Here is a 22,245-nt window from a genome sequence, read left to right as displayed (position 1 = left end):
TTTTGGATGGCTGATTTGGGAGGCTTGACTTTCAGAATGCAAGTGTTCAGTACTTTGTGAAAATCAGGCTCTTGAATGTGTCTCAAGTGGCCATCCAAGTCATTGGTGAGATCTGAAAATCCTGACCTTAGCCTTCCCCCCCCACCCCCAAGGAGCCTGCAGTTGAACTGTAGATTTTTAAAAAACCAAGCATGTGCCCAAGAGAGTATACCACAAAGGCAAGCAGGAGACTACCAAGGATATCTCAGAAAGGCTTCATCCACTGATGGCTGTAAGAAGACCTGTTCATTGCTAGTCATATGGAGAGGAGCAGCTTCAGGCAGAAACTAACCTGAATTGCAGGAGAGAGCAAAAAAAGACAGCTGGCAATTTCAATAGAGCAATTTCAGTGTAAACTGAGAGGAGCCCGCTGTGGGAGAATAAGGAAATGAGGGGTGAAATCTAGCTCTGTTGAAGTCGAGAGAAATGTTGCCATTAGCTTCAGTGGGGGCAGGATTACCTCTGAGGAGCACAGGTATGAAGCGCAATCTCTCTACTGTGGATGCTACTTGGACGATGTGAGGTGGCTTGTGATGCCATGGCAGTCATCTTGGTGTACCCCCTCTCTGTCACACACAACACCACAGGCAAGTCCTGCCTCACTTCTCTTCACCTAAGATATAAACTAATCCAGACAAACCATTTTAGGTTACTTGGGGAGCTGGCCATCAGGGAAGCCAAACAGATGGGTATCCTGCGTACCCACCCACTAGATGGGCAGCCCAGGAACCAGCCACCCATGGAGCCTGGAACTCCCAGCTTTGTGGTAGCCAGCCTGGAGGGTTACCACAGAACTGAGGAGACTGAGCCAGGAGAACCAGGAACCTTGAGTTCTCTGGCAGTGCACCAGACCAGTTGCTATGGGCTCCCTAGCAAAGTTGAGTACAGGTTCAGCAGAAATACATCATGGCAAAGTCTGACCACTGGTCAGACAATCCTAACTTGACACTGTGGGTCTAACCAACCACTGTCTCTTAAAAAGAAAAGGGAAAAAAAAGAGGTTAAAGTAGTTGGGTAGACTTGGGGCTGCGAACCTCCATGGACATCTACATGGAATGGGTTATATATATAATTTTTTTTTACCCTTTCCAGTTCCAGGACCCAGTGTGGTAGGGGATAGCATTTATCTATTAAATTTATTTTCTTCAGGTGGTGGATGCACGAAAAGTATCTATGCTGTTGATTTGATCCCTAACTGTTTTTGAAAGCAATGGCCATTGACAGTGTGGACTAGCTGAGGTGAATTTGATTGCTATAGAGGGGTTTTAGTTCATTCCGTTAGGGACGTTTTTCATTTGGTGGTGATGAACTGCATTTCTGTCTTGAAGGCCCTTGTGCAGGGAGTCCCCTTATCGATCAGTGCTGTTTAGTGGGCAAGTGAAGGCAGTCAGATAATAATAGATCAATAAACCATGACAGGCTGTGCATTAATAGTGCATTGGTGCACACCATGGCTGTACTGAGGTATAAGGTCGAATGCCATCAATCAACAGGTTGTTTGTGTACCAGTGGCCTCCTAATACACGCCTTTGAGTGGCTTATTGCTATTCAAGTAAGGGAGTTGTTAATTTGAAATGTAATTTCAAAATAAAACAAACCTCCTTTAAATCAAGGTTAGCTTTTTTCTTCAATTTATCCTTCCACCTTGAAACAGAATTCCTAACAAAAGGATAAGAGACGATAACAGGAAAGGATGTGCTGCCACTGAACCAGAGGGACTGGCTTTCCTGTCTCCTTCCTCCCCATATTCTGTTAGACTATTACACTTATAGCACTTTGTGTCTGAGCGAGGTGTAATTCGTATACTGATATCTAAATTACTGTTATCCTTGCACCCAGTTACGGTGATTCTGTCTTAGAACCCTCTTTGTTCCTGGCTGAAATCCCAGAGAGGATGAGAGCCAGATGGCTGAAGTTCAACCCAGATGAAGAGGTCTCGATCTATGCAGGATCTTGTTTGTTCTCTGGCTGCCACCTTTGCCAGTGGGGTATTCCAGGGTGGCCTAGAAAGGATTATAACCATGGGTTATCTGTGACTGTAAACCTGAACATGGATGACACAGCTTCAGTGGTGGCATCAAAAATGAATGTATTCATCTCCAAAATATTTTGAAATATTTGAAATATTCCAAAATATTTTATAAACTTTTCTTCCAGATGCACATGTTGCTATGGTGATCCACACCTTGGCAACCTTCAGGCTTGGATTACAGCAATCATTTCAGCTATGGCAAAATGGGGCAACATGCATGTTCAAAAGCCTTTGTCTGAGAGCATTGGTAATGCCCCTGGCTGGCTGTTAACCTTGCAACACACTTCACATTTTGAAGGTAGTTACTGTTTAAAGTCTTTAATAATACAGGACCAGCCTATGATGGACTTTCTGCTGCTCTTTGTCCTGTTATACCTTTTGTTAAGATCAGTGTAGTAAGAGCTATAACAGGTTATATTCTTAAGAGGCTGAGCTTTACTTGACAAGAGTCCCTGACTCAAATGCTTTTCCCACTTCTGTTTACATCAAGGTAAAATGTTTCAAGACCTTTTTTTAAAAAAAACAAACAAAAAAAACTTTGTTTAGTTTTGATTTGGGGATTTTTACAGGCATATTTTTTGTTAAAAGTTTGAGGTTTGCTAAGGCACTCAAAGGATTTCAAAGTTGGTGCCAACATTATTGCTGTTGGACAAAATTCCCAAATGTGATTAGATTCCGCATCCTTCCGTTTTGGGGTGCCCAACTGGAAACTCGCTCTAAAGGAGCCTGGTTTTCAGAAAATACTGAGCACCTGCTTTCTGAAATTCAGGCTCCTTTAGGGTGACTCAAGAACATACTATATATTAATGAAATGCTCATCCATTGAGACTTTTCTTAGAGTAGATAAGGAAAAGATCAACCTTAACTGAAATTTTGTAGATACTTAGGGGCACATTTGGTGCATGCTTTTATGCTTTCATATAAACAATTAATAGTGATAGAATCTATGGAATGTCAAAAGCTATTGCATCAACGAGTTTTGAGAAGGGTGGTGGTTTATAATTTGCATTACTTTAGTCTCTAGAAGATCCAAGCTCAGGGCCCCCTTGGTAGGTATTGCAAACATAATAGGATGATAGTCCCTCCCTCAAGCAGCCTACTGTCTAAAATAGACAAGAAGTACAAAAGGTGGGAAGAGTAGACCAAGAGAGGAAGTGATTTGCCTGAGGTCACACAGCAGAGCAAGGAGAGAACCCAGGTCTCCTGATTCCCAGTCCAGTGCATGAGCCGTTAGACCATGGAACTGTTGATAGGGGACAGGAAAAAACAGAGAATGAGGAAAGTGATGGAGAAGCTCACTTTTGTTGATTACAGGAACATCAGAGTCTGAATTTAGAACCAAAGTCAAATCTGTATTAAAGCCCAAATGAAGGAAAACTCTGAAGTTAAGGACTTGTTAACATAGTCACGTATGGCATTTCTGCATGAAATCTTTGCTCCATTTGAGTCTTGTGGAACAAAGTTATTTGGATGTCCACCAGGCTGCAGAATTCTGGGGAACAAGATGAACAATTGCTGGGTAAATAATTTGCTCATGTAGTGGGTCAGCTAGTGGACTTACAAAGATCTGTAGATTTCCTTCTTGTACCTTGCTATATCTTGCACCTTTAAAGAACCACAATGAAAGAGTATGTGAGCATTCATAAACTCTGCATGTGATCAGTACCTACATCTAAATTATCATGCATATAAATATGCATAATAGTATTATTAATGTGAAAGAGTATGCTGGCTGTCTTACAGAACATGTAGAAAGCTTAGATTCTTGCCCTGAAGAGCTTACTGGGACAAGACATAAGTGGAGTAAGAAACAGGGATGCGGGAATGGTCTGATGAATATAGGAATTGCCATACTGGATACTGGGCTAGACCACTGGTCTATCTCTGAGTACCAGAAGCTTCAGAGGAAGGTACAAGAATTCTTGTAATGGAGAATTTATAGAAAAAAAACACACCTGCTAACTTACAGGGATTGGCTTTATGCGCTGAATCATAAGGTTTTTATATTCCTCCTAGAGTATCGTCATATATAATCTAACTGGGGCTGTTCTCATTTAAATGTCTAAGCCTTTTCTGTAATCTTCTAAGCCCTTGGCCTCAATGCGTCTTGTAGCAATGAGTTCCACAGATAATATTGGTTGGAAAAATGACATAGGAGGGTTACAGAAATAAGAGCTCATATGATTACACAGTTTTAGGCATGTACCCATGTTAAAGCAACTTGTAGTTTTGTCTCCTTAAGGGAGACTAGGACTTGCGATGAATGACATTTGGTAAAATTCAGCTCCTGTGGGATGAGAAAATAGGACAAAATACATGGCTGACCCAAATGACTCTAGTATCAGTTATAGAGTGGCTCACTGATTAGGGCACTTGATGAAATCTGAAAAGGGTTAGATTTTGCCACAACGGGAAAGGACTTAAAGGATTTTAAAAAGTAAAATTCACATGCTGGATTATTTAAAAAATAAAAAGTCTAGTATTTCAATCAGGTAAAGAAATATTACATTTGGATTTGTGAGCTTGATGTTTGTTTTAATAGGGGACAAATAATATTGAAAAAAATTTTAAAAGTTATTCAACGACTTATATTTACAGCTGAGAGTGCAATAAAGCCATGCACCCTGGATTTTTATTTTATTTCTTTTTTATTGTACACTCAGCTCTTTGCGCAATAGCTTCCTTTTCCATCATGGCACAGCTACTCCTTCCTGAGTTGGAAACCATAATGGATCTCTATATCATACAGAGTTTGGAGGACTTATTCATTTTTCCTGCAAAACTTAAATAAAGTGCAAAACTTTCAGCCCATCAATCCTTTAGCAAGCTGTCCAAGGTGACATTTCATTAGCACATTTTGTCAGTGGATAAATCGTACAGCATGCACTGAAGAGAAGGTGGAAAACATCCAGTCCTTTTTCATTAGATCCATCCCAAGTTGTATCACTGGAGATTACATACAAAAAGCACACGAGACAGAGGAAGCGCTAGCCTGTCTATAAACTGCATTAATCATTCATTCCCTTCCGAGTGCTTTAAGTCAGTGCCATGTCTCTGGTTAGGCCCAAAACTGGCTATTCAATTTTGAGCTGCGTGACAGATACATTTCAAGGAAAATCACAGACATAACAACTGCTGCCAGGCTTGATAAAGTCCTCATTCATCAATTAAGAAGTTTCCAATAAGGGGAGATGGATACAGCAAAATAAGGCAGATCGCATGGTAATGTGTACTGTGTTTTTTTTGTTTTCCCTCACCCCCTATGCGCACGCGTTCTTGCTCGCTCACTGTCTTGCTGCTTTTGCTGATTCTGAGAAGAGAGAAATAAGGATGTCGGCGGGGAGCTTTGATTCACTAGGATGCACTAATTACCTAAGGGACTGGGACTACTTTGCTACTCCACCTACACTAAGTGACAAAGGGCTACAGGAAGATAACAAATACCATTTACTGTGGTGTGGAAATGCTGATTTTCACTTAATGAAGTTTTTAGTGGTCAAGCTGAAAATAGTTGTGCCAGTCAAAGGGGAATCTGCATAATAATGACAACAAACACGCCTCGGGTGAACTTCTATAAAATATACCATGTTCATGAGCAGAGCTTCTCGCATGCACTGGGGTAGATTGATGAACAGCTTAAACTTGAGATAAGGCCATTAAAGGGACACTGTCAGGTTAAAAATCATGGGCCAATTTGTGGCTTGAAATTGGGCGGTGGTGAGGGGCTGTGCTACAGTTAGAAATTCCTGGAGCAATTCTACCGGCATTCCTCCGTGGAAGCTCTGCCATACTTTGAAAAGGGGCAAAGTGTGCCCCATTCTACTTACTTCCATTGAATAGTGTTGTTGGGGGGCAAAGCGGGGAGGAACAGGGTCTTGGCCTGCTCTCACCCTCTCCCTGCCCCCTCAGGGCTTGCTAGCAGCAGTTCTAGACAAGCAGAGTGCCTACCACTATCCACCAGGAATGCGGCTGGCCCTTATGCAGGCTCCTGGTGCCTTCTCTCCCCTCTGGCATCCAGGCAGGGTTATTTACAACCTGGTCCCATGTAGGCTAATTTCCAATAATCCATTCTTTCTTGGACTGTTAAAAGAGGATTTGTAAAAAGCATTAAGGGGCAGTTTTCCATTGGTCCCTGAGAAGTGCAAAGGGGAAAGAAATATCCCCTGTAAGAGCCCCCAGTGCAGGGGGGCCTCCTCTGCCAGCCGTTGTGACAGTTTATGCTGTCCCTGCTCATGCACTACCCAGCCCTTGATGTACATGGGTGGCTTGAAGAGTAGGAGAGGGCCTGGCCAGAGCGCCGACAAGTCTCTTCTTCCTGAAGCCCATTGGGGGCCCCTGGAAGCGGAGCGTAAGTTAGAACAGCCACAAGGCTGCTGTAGCTGATGCTGGGGACTTATGTTTTCCTCCACCCAGTTCTTCTGCCCCTCTCAGGAACAAAGGAATAGATCATTGTGTCCCTAGTTTTCACTGTTTGTGCAGTGTAATTTCTGGGGCAATGAAAATACATACATCAGTTTTACTTTCATTTGTAATCCCTTTCCTGTTGTGTTCTTCTAGCACCATATCTCAGTATATGTTTGTGCTGGCATCAAGACTTCAGCCTAAAAATACAGTTTTTCAAATTCAATTTTAAAAGAGATGAAAAAACTGCTGTGTTTAGTAATCCCTTTTTCTCACAAAAGAAATGTAGGTCCCTACGAGTGGATTTTTCCTCTTCTAAGTTTTTCTTACTCATATGATTGAATAAAAAGAAGTCAGGCATTTGGAATTTATTCTTCCAAGTTCTCAGAAGTAACAAAATAGAATTGAGACATTGTTTAAGTCCTCAGCTTTTGTTCAGAATTGCTCAGAGCTAACTGACTGCTCTTATATTAATGTCTGTACTTTGGGTGGCAGGACCTTTTTCATGTTCTACAGCTACACTAGGGAACATCTTCCTCGCATTAGATTCTGGCAGTTGGAGGCTCTCAAGGTGTGTGTGTGTCCGGGGAGGGGAGGGGAGAGGTGGTGCATCTTTACACAGGAATTTTCAGTCTGTATTTTCTGAGTTCCTTTTTCTCTTGCATCTGAAGTTCTGTGTGATGAATAAATGATTTTCTACCACTTTCTTCACAAACTCTGATGTTGCAGCCTACATTTATGACATGACAATCCATTATTATCATTACATCCTCCTTGCACCACTGTTGATGCACAGGGTGGAAACTGGACTCTTGGACCCCCCTTTGTCATCAGCGACTGCTTCCTTCTGTTCTGTGGGGTTGAGATTGACTGTTCTGCCCTCCCTGCTATGGGTTCTTTTTCCATTGGGTGCCCTAGTTTCCTCTCCAGCTCTCACAGCTGTATATTCGCATTGGGAGTACATTTGAGTTGAAAATTCTTAGCTTTGGCCTGGTGCCATATGTCACGAATCTCCAAATGTTAAGGTTAATGGATGCCTTTCCTACCCTTGATGTCACTTCCTTCTGAAGTTTCTCTTACTGTGAAAATAATTGTGCTGTCATACCTATGTAGGTTGAACTAGGTGCATGAAATAAGCTGTGAAATAGTGCATCTTTTTTACTCCCGAAGGTAGCTTTGGTAAATAACATGTTTCAAAAGTTAGACGTGAAAATAAAAGGATTAATTTTAATTGATTATATGTCTCCTGTTTAAAGAAAGTACCTGTTTTAAACTCACCATGTTTAATTTGTACTATGTAATCTCTGCCATGGAGATTAACTCTAAAAGAGTGAAGCTCCTGTTCAGGAGCCGGTGTAGACCAAGGGTGTGAATAAAGGACTAGTGTTTAGCTGGCTGGAGTATTTTTTTTAATTGTTTTAACTCAGGTCTGTCACAATGATAAAACTGCATTGCATTAAATCAAATGGCACTGAAAGGTTGGTAGAAAAGCACCAATTCCAGTAAAGTTATTGAAACGGCAATCTAGGTGTGCAACTGCCTGGGCAAGAGGAACATAAGTTCTTCGTTCTCCGGGAACATAATTGGTCTCAAAGGTCACTTGTACAGTCTCAAAAATCATTTTGAGGAGCAGTTCTCATTGGGTAGCTAGAACCACTAAATATTGCTACAGCTCATCCAGCAGTGCAACTGATGGCCCGTTTTTTAAAGTAGTGCTCACGGTGCCCTAGGGTTTTTTCCTTCTCATAAAATTATATTTGGATTATACAGATTGTAATAAAACCATGGTAACTATACAAATGCTAATATAAAATTATGACCCAACATGTTTTACCTCAGGAAGGTCTTTGTTACTCTGGTTACGACAGGTTTAGTATAGTTATAAATAGAAATAAACTATACTGTAGTTTTATCTTAGTATCTCCATCATAACCCAAATTTGCTTCAAGAGCAGTGACTCTTGTCATAGTTTCTTTGTAATAACAGCTTTTGTTTTCTTTTGTCATTGCTCAGATTTCATTCCATTGCTCATGTGGCAGGTAGCACTTACAAAGAGACTAAAAAAGTTGGTGGGGGTGGGGGAGTAGCAGGTTTCTTTAGAAGGTAGAAACCATCTTAAATGTTCATCATTTTTTGTATTGCAGGGCCCATTAATTCATTGATGTTTGTAAAGCATTTTGAGATCCTTGAATGAAAGATGAGATTATATATATAAATAGTGGCCTGCACACAAACGTGTACGTGTGCGTGTGTGTGTGTGTGCATATATATATATATATATATATATATATATATAATATACATACGTGTACGTGCGGGCCACTATATTATACGTGAAGTATTATTTAGATCAGTAGTTCCCAAACTTGTTCCGCTGCTTGCACGGGGAAAGTCCCTGGCGGGCCAGGCCAGTTTGTTTACCTGCCGCGTCCACGGGTTCAGCCAATCGCGGATCCCAGTGGCTGCGGTTCACTGCTCCAGGCCAATGGGAGCTGTGGGAAGCGGCGTGAGCCGAGGGACATACTGGCCGCTGCTTCCAGCAGCTCCCATTGGCCTGGAGCAGCGAACCGTGGCCACTGGGGAGCCGCGTTCGGCCGAACCCGCGGACGCAGCCGGTAAACAAACTGGCCCGGCCCGCCAGGGGCTTTCTCCGCACAAGTAGCAGAACAAGTTTGGGAACCACTGATTTATACTGTGGTTAAACCTGAGCTTTTTCTTTAACTGTAACAATAACCACTTGAGTCAGTGGGTACTAATCCCTGTAATGTAACAATGGTATTTGCTCTTGGAACTCTCACCTATGTCGGATCCTTATTATACTCAGGTTTGATGCAGGGGGTCTTTCATGATGCTGGATATTGATTTTTCATGAGGCTTGGCTGAAGATTTTCCATTTAACTTTTTTTTGTTTGATGGGACATGAGGGTGGGTGTTTTTTGGTTTTTTTTGACACAATGAAAACTTTCCGTGAAAGTGTACTTCCACCCCAAAGTTGTGTTTTTTTTTTTTTAATTTTCCATTGAAAACCTGAAAACATCAGTTTTCAGAAGAAATGTTTTTCACTGTCTGGAGGCTGTTGAGATTTTTAAAAGGAAAGGGATTGGTGGCATAATCAGAACACACTTTTGCTAGAAATATTGTTGAAAACTAGAGCTGATCAGATTTGTTCTTGTGGAAAAATTCAATAAAAATGGGGGGAAGGGGGAATCTTTATGTTGAAAGTTTCAGAGGAATGTTTCTACTTTTCATTGGAAAACAGCTTTTTTGTTTTTCAGCCAGCAAATTGTTGAGGAAAAGACAGTTTTTCTACGGGAGAGGAATAATCTTTCTACCAGCCCTGTTTTCCACCAACTTTTCTAGCAAAAGCAAGTGTTCTGATTATTCCTTCCATCTCCTCTCCTTTTAGGATCTCAACATCCACATACACAGTGAAACATATTTACTAAATAGCTGGTGAAATCAAATGAGACAATTACTTTTGATCTCAGAATTGATATTGCTGTATAAAACAACCAAAATGCCCCCTACCCACGTTAACGGGTGGAGGAACTTGATAAGGCCAGTGATGAAAAGGGAACACTCCCCAAAGCACAATAGGTAGCTCCTCCCCTGCGAGTCTCTGGCAACCATTGGCCAACTGGGGGAGAGGGGTGCTGATTGGCCAGCATTCCCCAGCTCCCAGGATTTAGCCCAGTGCAGTGGCCATGAGGAGCCTCTCTTGGCTCTGTTGCAGCAACCCACTGTACCCTCCTGAACTAGTAATGGGAACCAGCCCTGACATATCCTGCGAGTCTAGCTGATCGATTGCCAGTTTTAGGGTCTCAGAATGGAATTTTTGCTTCCTGTGGGCCAATTGGCAGAGGATCAAGCAGTCTCTTGCCTTCTTTACAGCACCTTGAAGCCCCAGGGTGTCAAGCAGGAATGTGCTTAGTACCTAACTGAGGCACTGGGGTAGAGTTGTTTGTTTGCAACTTGCGGCTGGTTTTCAGTGTGGTTAAGAGAGAGAAATGAATGGTTCCCAGAGGTAAAAGACCTGGGAGTTTGATGTTGGGCCTTGGGGTTATGTGATCAGATCAAACCTTGTTGCCTTCACAGATCTTGTGGCCCCCCGAGGGCTGAGATCCCCACCTTGCTGCTCTCTCTATCCCCCTTATAGTGGGGAGAGAGATGAGTCCTTGGCGGTAGGATGAGGAAAGTCTATACCCTTTTACGGATTATATGGTAAGAAGCCTTGGCACCAGTTATGGTAAGGAGCACTGGAACCCCCACACTGGAACCATTTAAATGTCTGGTATAGGAGGGTATGGATGATGAGGAGCACCTCTTTCCTGTGTTATCATTTAATAAAGTTGTAGCCTGCTGTCACCGTGCCTTAGTGGGTCACAACGGAGACTACCAAATCCAACTGCTGAGAAATAGGGCAAACACACCCCAAACTGGTGGTTATTCTCCCATAAAATATACCAGGCCAGCAAAAAAAGTAAACTTCTTCTGTTTCACCACACTGGCTCAAACAAAATAAGAAAAGCAGCCTCCTTAGGCATTCCAGTCCTTGTATCACCACCAAAAACACTAGATGTAATGATGAGTGGTTATTTAAAACCAATTTCATCAACCAAAGGGTTCTTCTGATCCCAAATGACCAGTCACGTACCCAGGTCAATATAGGACTCAGATCTTACCCAATAATCACACTGTTGCCACTCCTTTAGTATCTACTATCTAAAGGTTTATTTATGAAAGAGAAAGGTGATTTAAAATTGGATAAAGGCATCCAATAAATTCAGTAATTGCAAAGTTCTTGGATCAGGCTTGTAGCAGTGATGGAATAAACTGCTGGCTTGTTAAGTCTCTGGTTGCTTCCAAATCATTGCAACGTCCTCAGTCCCTTGGTTAGAATGCTCCCATTAGTACAAGTTCATAGTCCAGAAGTTTGAGCGGGAAAGAGGCAAAATGGAGATGTTTTCAGGGTCTTTCATAGATTCTGCCATGAGGAGGGAAACCCATTTTTCTAGTTTGTAGAAAATTACAGGTGTCAGGATGGGGTTTGGAGTCACATGGACAAGTCACATGTCCATGCATTCTTCACTTAGTCATAGTAGAGGCCATTACCCATACTCTAGTTAGAACGGTTCACAGGAAAGTCCATTAAGTAGGCATCTTCCATGGTCTATTGTGAATTAAGTGTTCTTTGATGGGACATTCAACTTGAATAGTTCCTTCGCAATGTGCTGGCTAAATACCCTGTTGGTATTACCACAGGAGCAACTATTTGAAATATAGATCATAGAATCATAGAATATCAGGGTTGGAAGGGACCTCAGGAGGTCATCTAGTCCAACCCCCTGCTCAAAGCAGGACCAATCCCCAAATAAATCATCCCAGCCAGGGCTTTGTCAAGCCTGACCTTAAAAACTTCTAAGGAAGGAGATTCTACCACCTCCCTAGGTAACGCATTCCAGTGTTTCACCACCCTCCTAGTGAAAAAAGTTTTTCCTAATATCCAACCTAAACCTCCGCCACTGCAACTTGAGACCATTAATCCTCGTTCTGTCATCCTCTGCCACTGAGAACAGTCTAGATCCATCCTCTCTGGAACCACCTCTCAGGTAGTTGAAAGCAGCTATCAAATCCCCCCTCATTCTTCTCTTCTGCAGACTAAACAATCCCAGTTCCCTCAGCCTCTCCTCATAAGTCATGTGTTCCAGATCCCTAATCATTTTTGTTGCCCTTCTCTGGACTCTCTCCAACTTTTCCACATCCTTCTTGTAGTGTGGGGCCCAAAACTGGTCACAGTACTCCAGATGAGGCCTCACCAATGTCGAATAGAGGGGGACGATCACGTCCCTCGATCTGCTCGCTATGCCCCTGCTTACACATCCCAAAATGCCATTGGCCTTCTTGGCAACAAGGGCACACTGCTGACTCATATCCAGCTTCTCGTCCACTGTCACCCCTAGGTCCCTTTTCCGCAGAACTGCTGCCTAGCCATTCGGTCCCTAGTCTGTAGCGGTGCATTGGGTTCATCCGTCCTAAGTGCAGGACCCTGCACTTATCCTTATTGAACCTCATCAGATTTCCTTTGGCCCAATCCTCCAATTTGTCTAGGTCCCTCTGTATCCTATCCCTGCCCTCCAGCGTATCTACCACTCCTCCTAATTTAGTGTCATCCGCAAATTTGCTGAGAGTGCAATCCACACCATCCTCCAGATCATTTATGAAGATATTGAACAAAACCGGCCCCAGGACCGACTCCTGGGGCACTCCACTTGACACCAGCTGCCAACTAGACATGGAGCCATTGATCACTACGCATTGAGCCCGACAATCAAGCCAACTTTCTACCCACCTTATAGTGCATTCATCCAGCCCATACTTCTTTAACTTACTGACAAGAATACTGTGGGAGACTGTGTCAAAAGCTTTGCTGAAGTCAAGAAACAATACATCCACTGCTTTCCCTTCATCCACAGAACCAGTAATCTCATCATAGAAGGCGATTAGATTAATCAGGCATGACCTTCCCTTGGTGAATCGATGCTGACTGTTCCTGATCACTTTCCTCTCATGTAAGTGCTTCAGGATTGATTCTTTGAGGACCTGCTCCATTATTTTTCCAGGGACTGAAGTGAGGCTGACTGGCCTGTAGTTCCCAGGATCCTCCTCCTTCCCTTTTTTAAAGATTGGCACTACATTAGCCTTTTTCCAGTCATCTGGGACTTCCCCTGTTTGCCACGAGTTTTCAAAGATAATGGACAATGGCTCTGCAATCACAGCCGCCAATTCCTTTAGCACTCTTGGATGCAACGCGTCCGGCCCCATGGACTTGTGCACGTCCAGCTTTTCTAAATAGTCTCTAACCACCTCTTTCTCCACAGAGGGCTGGCCATCTACTCCCCATGCTGTGATGCCCAGAACCGCAGTCTGGGAGCTGACCTTGTTGGTGAAGACAGAGGCAAAAAAAGCATTGAGTATGTTAGCTTTTTCCACATCCTCTGTCACTAGGTTGCCTCCCTCATTCAGTAAGGGGCCCACACTTTCCTTGACTTTCTTCTTGTTGCCAACATTCCTGAAGAAACCCTTCTTGTTACTCTTGACATCTCTTGCTAGCTGCAGCTCCAGGTGCGATTTGGCCCTCCTGATTTCATTCCTACATGACCGAGCAATATTTTTATACTCTTCCCTGGTCATATGTCCAACCTTCCACTTCTTGTAAGCTTCTTTTTTATGTTTAAGATCCGCTAAGATTTCACCATTAAGCCAAGCTGGTCGCCTGCCATATTTACTATTCTTTCGACTCATTGGGATGGTTTGTCCCTGTAACCTCAACAGGGATTCCTTGAAATACAGCCAGCTCTCCTGGACTCCTTTCCCCTTCATGTTAGTCCCCCAGGGGATCCTACCCATCCATTACCTGAGAGAGTTGAAGTCTGCTTTCCTGAAGTCCAGGGTCGGTATCCTGCTGCTTACCTTTCTTCCCTGTGTCAGGATCCTGAACTCAACCAACTCATGGTCACTGCCTCCCAAATTCCCATCCACTTTTGCTTCCCCCACTAATTCTTCCCGGTTTGTGAGCAGCAGGTCAAGATACAGATATATAGTTAATATTCATAACTTTAGATACAAAAATGATACGTGCATACAAATAACATAATCCTATTCAGCAAATCATAACTTTTCAATAGACATCTTACATGACCCACTTTGCATGAGATTTGTTGCAATTGTATAACAGTGGTCGCAACAATGATCTACATGGCCATATTTTAATCATATAACATTACACCTGCCGTTTAATTCAGTGCACGTGTCTGTCCTTCTACTGCTGTGCCCACATCAAGGGGTCTCTGTTAGTCCTTTTCCCAGAAAGTAAAACCATCACCCTGGGGTCGCAGCTACAGCTCTGCAGGAAAATTCTGTTAATTGGGTGGAATAGCAACACTTTTGCAGGTTCATGGAAAACAAAAAGCTTGTGGGTTTTGTATTAAAGCTTAAGAAAAAATGAAAAAGCTGATAGGGGATGGTAATGCAAGATATTACCATGTCTCCATTTCAGACAGATCACTGTATGGATAGCCCAACTGGGAGTCTGGAACAATAAGGAGAGCAGGACCTGGCAGGCAGGGTCCAAAAGGTACTTCATAATTTAACTAGTTTAGCTCAGGTCTTTAAAGCTTAATACGGTATTTCTGGTTGCCCATAAGACACCTTTTTATAGTAGGACTGCTGAAAGCAAAAGATTCAGGCCAAACCATCACAGGGTATGTTTTACAAATCCGGAAGAAATCATGCATTAACACATTTTTCCAATCGGTAGAGCTTTTCCTCCACAGCTCTGATGTACAATGAGAGTTTCTCATGGATCCTGTGACTTTCTGCGACCTCTGTGACTTCTGCAGCGACCGGTGTGGCTGACCCCATTGGACAGCCACACTGGCCGCTGCTGGACCGGCTCACATCCAGCCCCACTAGTGATGCTGGAGTGGCCCTGGCCCTGCACCCCTGGAGACTGCCTGAGCAGTCGTTGATGTGGCTGACCCTGGGGACTGCCTGAGTAGTGTTCCCAAGGGTGGCAGGAGCTGTTGCAGCTTGGCAGCAGTCCTGGGGTGGCTGGAGCAGCTGCTGGCCCCCAGGGCTCCCCCACATGGTGGCAGCCAAAGCAGCTGCTGCCCCCCCCCCAAAAAAACCTCCCATCAAGCAGTGGGTCTCCCAGGACTTCCCCCCAGCAGCTGGTGTTGAAGGCCCCTGGGGTTCTCACCCCCTCTCTGCTTGTGAATGGGCTTCCCTCCCACCTCAAGATTCAATCAGAATTTTTTATGGTATAAATCATGGACAGGTCACAGGCAAGAAACAAAAAATCATGGCCCGTGACCTATTCATGACTTTTACTAAAAATACTTGTGACTAAATTAACAATGAGTCATTCATATTTCTGTAGGTAGATATTGGTGATGGGCAGATCTCAAGAGGTTCAGAGACCCGTATCATTTTGGTTCAGTGCACTCAAGCACTGGATAACTATTTAAACCTACCTACCACTTTTTTAGCTTCAAGTTGTGTAAGCCTGAAAATCTCACAAAAATAAACATTGACATCACCGTGACTTTCTTCCTCTGGTTGGATCAGAAAATCCTACAAAACCAGGCTTTCTTCTGGTATTCCAGCACTTGAGTCTCAGCTACCGCGGAGAGGTGTGTGAACGTGAAATGCAATGGAGGTGGGGTGGGGGGAGTGAATAATCTGGATTGAGATTTTGAAAAAGTTTAGTTTAGTTCAGATTTGGTGTTTGGTTTCTAGTGCAGATGGGAATGTTAATTTTTCTAAATAGTTTGGCTATCCCTAGTTGATATGTAACTGTTAAGTGAGGATGACATGTAAAAGCATAATATCAGGTCACAAAAGTGTAATATAAAAGGTGAAATGAATCAGATTATTTATAAAAGCTCTAACAACTCTCCATGTAAACCACATAGAATGAAACTTTTGATTTTAAAAGGTAAAATTGCAGCATTGGGACTCCCCTGGAATATTTTCATGGCTGGGAACAAAGGCCTGCCCTACACTACAAGTTTGTCGGATTAAGCAGCACTAAATCAAATTAACCTTGCACCCATCCACACAACTAAGCCATTTTTTTCAACATAAAGGGCTCTTAAAACTGATTTCTGTACTCCTCCCCAACGAGGGGATTAGCACTGAAATCGACATCGCCATGTCGAATTAGCATTAGTGTGGACGCAATTCGAGGGTATTGGCCTCCGGGAGCTATTCCACCGTGCACCATTGTGACTGCTCTGGACAGCACTCTGAACTCTGATGCACTGGCCATGTGTACAGGAAAAGCCCCGGGAACTTTTGAATCTCATTTCCTGTTTGGCCAGGCGAGCTCATCAGCACAGGTGACCATGCAGTCCCAGAATCGAGAAAGAGCTCCAGCATGGACCAAACAGGAGGTACTGGATCTGATCACTGTTTGGGAAGAGGAATCCGTGCTATCAGAATTATGTTCCAAAAGACAAAATGTCAAAACATGAGGGACAGAGGCTACAGCAGGGATGCAACACAGTGCAGCGTGAAACTTAAGGAGCTCAAACAAGCATACCAGAAAACCAAAGAATCAAACGGATGCTCCGGGACAGAGCCCCAGACATGGCGCTTCTACGCTGAGCTGCATGCAATTCTAGGGGGGGCCGCCACCACTACCCCACCCCTGTCCGTGGACTCTGATGATGGGGTACTCTCCACCATGCCTGAGGATTTTGCGGGGAAGATGAGGAGGAGGAGGAGGAAGAGGACGACGAGCTTGAGGAGAGCACACAGTTCTCCCTGACAGCCAGGATCTTTTTATCACCCTGACTGAAATACCCTCCCAACCCAACGAAGCCGGAGAAGGGCCCTCTGGTGAGTGTACCTTTTTAAATATAATACCAGTTATAAAAGCAAGCGTTTGTTAATGATTAAGTAGCCCTGAGGACTTTGGATGGATTTGTGGCCAGTACAGCTACTGGAAAAGTCTGTTAACGTTTCTGGGGATGGAGTGGAAATCCTCCAGGTACATCCCCATGAAGCTCTCCTGGAGGTACTCTAAAAGCCTTTGCAGAAGGTTTCTGGGGAGAACAGTCTTATTCCATCCTCCATGGTTGGACGCTTTACCATGCCATGCTAGGAGCAAGTAATCTGGTATCATTGCATGACAAAGCCTGGCAGCGTATGGTCCCGGTGTTTGTGGGCATTCAAGCAACATCCGTTCTTTATCTCTGTGTTATCCTCAGGAGAGTGATATCGTTCATGGTAACCTGGTTGAAATAGGGGAATTTAATTAAGGGGACATTTGGAGGTGGCCGTTCCTACTGGGCTGTTTGCCTGTGGCTGAAAAGAAATCCTCTCCGCAGTTAGCCACACGGTGGGGTGGGGGCATTGGCACGGAGCTGTTCGTGTTTGGCTAGCAGGGATCTTCCCTGATACCAGCCACGCTGTGGGGGGAGGGGTATAGCAATCATACCAGAGAATTGGATGGGGTGCGGTAGTTTGGTTTCTGCTGCTGCACATTAACAGGAAAACCGCAGCGCTAAATGGCCAACTCAATGGGCTTTGCTTGGTATGGGAGAGGAGGGTGCTGCTGTTATGAAGGTTGCAGAAACCAAAAGACTATGGCTTACCATGGCTGCCTGCAAGCTGAATTCTGTTGCCCAGCACTGCGTGTGTGATCTCTAACACCAAAGCCGCAGGCACTCAATATAAGATGCAAAATGCGACCTTGTACCAAAATCACATGTGCTATGTAATGTGAATGGTGGTGTTCACCGTGAAAGAGTATAGCCATTGTTCTGTAAAATGTATCTTTTTAAAATACTTCACTCCCTTTTTTTCCCTCCAGCAGCTGCAAATGTTTCAAGCCTCCCGCCTCCTTCCCAAAAGCTATCTCAGATAAGGCGGTGGAAAAAAATGCAAGCACGATGAAATCTTCTCTGAGCTCACGCAGTCGTCCGGCACCGACAGAACTCAGCAGAATGTGTGGAGGGATACAATAGCAGAGTACAGGAAAGTGGCCAATGAATGTGAGGAGAGGTGGCGGCAGGAAGGCTCAGAGGAGGTGTGAAGCAACGCTGGGGCTACTGTGGGATCAAACGGACATGCTCCAGTATCTGGTGGAGGTTCATGAACAACAGCAGGATCACAGACTGCCACTGCAGCCCCTGTTTAACCGCCCTCCCTCCTCCCCAAGTTCCATAGCCTCCTCACCCAGACGCCCAAGAACACGGGGCCGGGGTGAGGCTCCGGGCACCCAACCGCTCCACCCCAGTGGACAGCTCAAGCAACAGAAGGCTGTCATTCAAGAAGTTTTAAAGTGGCCTTTTCCTTCCCTCCTCCCCTCATCCCACACCCCACCCGGGCTACCTCGTGAGTTATCTCCCTATTTTTATAATCAATTAATAAATGTTTTTTTAAATGCTAGTGACTTTATTTCCTTTACAAGCGGTGATCGAAGGGGGGAGGGCAGGTGGCTTACAGGGAAGTAGAGTGAACCAAAGAACCAGGTTTTCATCAACGAGAAACAAACAGAACTGTCAAACTGTCGCCCGGCCAGTCATGAAACTGGTTTTCAAAGCTTCTCTGTTGCGCAGCACGCCCTGCTGTGCTCTTCTAAACGCCCTGGTGTCTGGCCGAATGTAATCAGCGGCCAGGCGATTTGCCTCAACCTCCCACCCCGCCATAAACGTCTCCCCCTTACTCTCACAGAGATTGTGGAGCACTCAGCAAGCAGCAATAACAGTGGGAATATTGGTTTCGCTGAGGTGTAACCGAGTCAGTAAACTGCGCCAGCGCGCCTTTAAACATTCAAAGGCACATTCTACCACCATTCTGCACTTGCTCAGCCTGTAGTTGAACAGCTCCTGACTACTGTCCAGGGTGCCTGTGTATGGCTTCATGAGCCGTGGCATTAAGGGGTAGGCTGGGTCCCCAAGGATAACTGTAGGCATTTCAGCATCCCCAAGAGTTATTTTCTGGTCTGGGAAGTAAATCCCTTCCTGCAGCCGTTTAAACAGACCAGAGTTCCTGAAGACACGAGCATCATGAACCTTTCCCGGCCATCCCACGTTGATGAAACATCCCTTGTGATCCACCAGTGCTTGCAGCACCATTGAGAAGTACCTCTTGCAGTTTATGTACTGGCTGCCCTGGTGGTCCGGTGCCAAGATAGGGATATGGGTTCCGTCTATAGCCCCACCACAGTTAGGGAATCCCATTGCAGCAAAACCATCCACTAGGACCTGCACATTTCCCAGAGTCACTACCCTTGATAGCAGCAGCTCAATGATTGCAATGGTTACTTGTATCACAGCAGCCCCCACAGTAGATTTGCTGACTCCAAATTGATTCCCGACTGACCGGTAGCTGTCTGGTATTGCAAGCTTCCACAGGGCTATTGCCACTCACTTGTGAACTGTGAGGGCTGCCCTCATCTTGGTATTCTTGCACTTCAGGGCAGGGGAAAGCAAGTCACAAAGTTCCATGAAAGCGCCCTTACGCATGCAAAAGTTTTGGAGCCACTGGGAATCATCCCAAACCTGCAACGCTATGCGGTCCCACCACTCTGTGCTTCTTTCCCTTGCTCAGAATCAGAATTCCACGGCATGAGCCTCCCCAGTAAGACCATGCTCTCCAAATTGCTGGGGACCGTGGTTTTAGAGAAATCTGTGTTCATGTCCTCATCACCTCGCTTCCGTCGCATTATCGTGCAGTTTATGCTGGTTCTGCATAAACTGCACGATAATGTGCGAGGTGTTTACAATGGTCATAACCGTTGCGGTGAGCTGAACGGGCTCTATGCTTGCTGTGCTATGGTGTCTGCTTGGGCAATCCAGGGAAAAGGGTGCAAAATGATTGTCTGCTGTTGTTTTCACAGAGGGAGGGAGGGTTGACTGATGACATTTACCCATAACCACCCGTGACAAATTTTTGGCCACATCAGGCATTGGGAGCTCAGCCCAGAATTCCAATGGGCAGCGGGGACTGTGGGAACTCTGGGATAGCTACCCACAGTGCACCGCTCGGAATGTTGATGCTTGCCACGGTACTGTGGACGCACACCGCCGAATTAATGTGCTTAGTGTGGACGCATTCAGTCGACTTTATACAACCTGTTCCCAAATATCGAATTATGTAAAATCGGAGTACTTTCATAGTGTAGACATGGCCAAAGGCAGGTTTCTTCTTCTATCTATCATAGTGGTTGTTTTTGTTCTCCCTTCCTCTCTTGCAACATTTTATACTACCGTCCAATTAGCCATGCTGCACACCTCCATTTGGTAAGTGAGAACTTTGCCTTCCTTATGTTTTCTTTACATTTCCAATAGTCTCTGATGCAACAGAGTTGTGGTTTAAAGTATGATCAAAGGCCTTAATGTACCACCTTTTCTGGGCCATAATATTTACCCTGTTTAATGGAATAAAGGTTGCAGTGGGAATTCCTTTAGCCATCGAAGGGAAAGAATTCATAAAGCTATTACTGTGTGCTGCGGCATATATGAGACACCCACAATATATATTCTATTTACACCTTTCCCTTTGTGCTTTTATCTTTTATTTATATCTCTGTGAGATCATGGTAATGATGTTTTTAAGCATAAGTATGGAGCAAAAATATCTACTGTTGACAAAGGTGGGTTTTTTTGTTTTTTTCCTGAAGACTACTACACAGTGCTGCATAGGGACAAGAAGAACCTTGAAAAATTCTCTATTTTCCAGAGCAGTTTAGAATTTCTCACATAATTTCTCATTTATGGAATAAAGGAAGGTATAGGACACTTTGACCATAGGTCTTCCTGAACTGCTCTGTGACTGTTTCCAGTACTTGATGGGAAGTGACCCAATTTAGAAGCAAAGGGTTAGTGGGATTATCTCTGAGGAAAGAAAATGACAGGTAGGAGAAATATTTTTTTTTCTTAAAGGAACACTACAGCTAGGTTTCAAGTCAACCACAGAGCCTCAAACAGAAGGTATTAAAAATAATTTCTACGTTAAAATGCTTGTGTGACTAATAGCAATTAAGTGTGTTTCTGTATATAACTGAGAGAGAAATCTCAGCACTGGCATCAACCCCCCCCCCCACTCAATAAAACATCGATTTGCATGCACTGATTAGGCTTGGGAATTTTTGAATGACAAAAGATAATGCAATATTTATTACAATAAAAAAATTCTTACTGTGGAGCTAAATGGGAGATCATCTTGGAAGTCTAAATGATCAGACATCTCTGTGCCAGGTATGCTGACGTTAGACATTGAATACAATTGGGTGTGGGTTAGCTATCTGTAGTAATGATGTACTGATTCTCTCCCTAGAGATTTTACATTCACAGGGCTGTGAGAATAAAGCGGAAGTCTTTCATGAATCAGTGGGATGCTCTCTAATGAATACTTGAGTAACTGTGAACACTGGGGGGGCCTGATTCTGGTCTCAAATGCACTGGTGTAAATTGGGAATAAGTTGATGTCAGTGAGGTTACATTAAGGTAAACCTGGTGTCGGTGACTCAGAAACCAGCCGATGAGACTTTATTGGCTAATGCATTGCGCTTTGTCTCATCATCTACATCTATGGAAATGAATGATTTTCAGAGGGTAGGTGCCCAGCATTTTCTGAAAGGTGTCCGTTCAGACACCCCAAAATGGAGGCACTCAAAATCATGACTCGCTTTTGAAAATCTAAGTTTTCATCTTCAGATCTGCCAGAGCCCATTATTTTGGGCTTCAAAATGGGGAGGGACACTGTATCGAAACCTTCTTTCCAATGCCTTTACATTTGAACTCCTGCTATTAAGGGAGACTGACTTTTTTTACAGGCAGAGATTTATGAAAAAGTTTTTGAAATCTTTAACTTTTTCTAAAACATGTTCCTTTAAAATATGACACGATCAAAATACTTGACCATGTAGTCTAAAGATGTTATGGGCCTTTGTTTGGGATGACTGGCATAACTCACTATTGCTATTTAGTACCGTTCATTATTTAGCATCTGGAAGCTCACATACACTTATGTCCATTTAAAGAAAAAGTCACTTTCCTAGTTAACTGTATGTTTCCACTCAGAGGTATATTAACTTTGAAATCAGTAGAGAACAAGAATATATTCTACACACCAACATGACATTAAGAATGTTTAACAATACTTTAAAGAGCATGTATACAGTAGTTAAGGAAAGTAATGCTCAAACTTTACTAAGAAGATCCAAACCCAGGACTCATGATAATGCAAATTAAATATGGTTT

Source organism: Caretta caretta, chromosome 5, assembly GCF_965140235.1.
Source record: "Caretta caretta isolate rCarCar2 chromosome 5, rCarCar1.hap1, whole genome shotgun sequence".
Taxonomy (NCBI): Eukaryota; Metazoa; Chordata; order Testudines; family Cheloniidae; genus Caretta; species Caretta caretta.
Note: the sequence above shows the minus strand (reverse complement) of the source record.